Source organism: Anneissia japonica, unplaced genomic scaffold (genome assembly GCF_011630105.1).
Source record: "Anneissia japonica isolate Jap-2015-1 unplaced genomic scaffold, ASM1163010v1 scaffold287901_len63016_cov152, whole genome shotgun sequence".
Lineage (NCBI taxonomy): Eukaryota > Metazoa > Echinodermata > Crinoidea > Comatulida > Comatulidae > Anneissia > Anneissia japonica.
The window spans coordinates 3,329-4,696 of record NW_022683283.1 but is presented as its reverse complement, the minus strand read 5'-3'; positions in this window follow the sequence as shown (position 1 = coordinate 4,696).

Sequence of the window (1,368 nt, the reverse complement as noted above, 5' to 3'; positions counted from 1 at the left end):
ATATTAATGGTTTAGTATCGATGTATGGTGTGTTACCTGAGATATCATTCTTTGATACTCAGACGTTGAAACTAAAGGTAAACATAAAAAAAATTGTGTTTTTTAGTCTCCATAACTCATTCTTAACTTGACTTTGCCTTTGTTTCCTGGCCCCAGTAGTGCCACAACCTCCTTTCAACAAAATTTCAATGTTTTTTCTTTATTATTGCAGATCAATCATCATGTGATCCCTAAACGACGGGCAGTACGCTTTATGGATGGGTCACAGTGGCTATATGCATGATCATATATGTCATCTAGCCTACTGTTTTTTTAATCTCCCAGTGACATCTTTGAGATATACAGTATGAAAGTAAATATGGTTTTGCTATTGTAACCAGTGTACAAAAATGGTACAGAAGGGAAAGTATTTAAAATAACTCCCCTACCTCCCTAAATTCCAAGATAGACAAGACAAAGAAGCTTGCTGACCATAAGAATAATTAATGGGATTATTCACCTTGCCTGATAACCACTGGCTATGTATTGGTATAAACTACTAGCTAAATAGTCAGCCACTTGTCTCCAAGAAGGGTAATTATACCCTGTAATGTGACCTAACAAAGGGTCTCAGGAATGTTGTCGATAATTAGGGAGGGGAACGAATCAGATAAAAGTAGATTGTTTCACAAACAATTTCACAGCATCTACTCTTAAGCTAAAGAGAGCAGTAGGTTCTCCTGTCGAAACCTAGTTGTCTAACACTCTTCATTGCTCAACAAATTCAGGTAAGACCAGCATAGCTTTATTATTTTTTAGCTTAACCAGTTTAGTTAAGTCAACTGAATGTTTAGATTATTTAATATAACTGTCTATAATATATGCAGCCCTTTTATCAAGTTAATTTTAAATTGCCTCTCACCTATTATGTGTTTTAAGTAACTTTATATTCTGTTAATGAAATTATTATTTGCATTTATAGCTAAAATGCTATTACATGATAAACACTGACTATTATCATAATCAGTCCATGATCCATATATTGATTATATTGTTCCATTAAATAATAGGCCTGCATAAAGAATATTTGTAGGTTAGTCCGTAGATTAGATGTTAAAATAAGAAAAGGCTTGAGCATTACACAACATCTACTCTTAAGCTAAAGAGAGCAGTAGGTTCTCCTGTCGAAACCTAGTTGTCTAACACTCTTCATTGCTCAACAAATTCAGGTGTTGAGAGAAGATTCCCAAAGTCATACTGAGTGAAGGATTGGAGTCCGCACCTATCAGAAGACTTGGTGATCGTGAACAGTGTTAAGACCTACGAATCAACAGCATCCCTACTGAGTGATTCAAATACATCGAGCAAGACGTTTGTCAACAAAATATA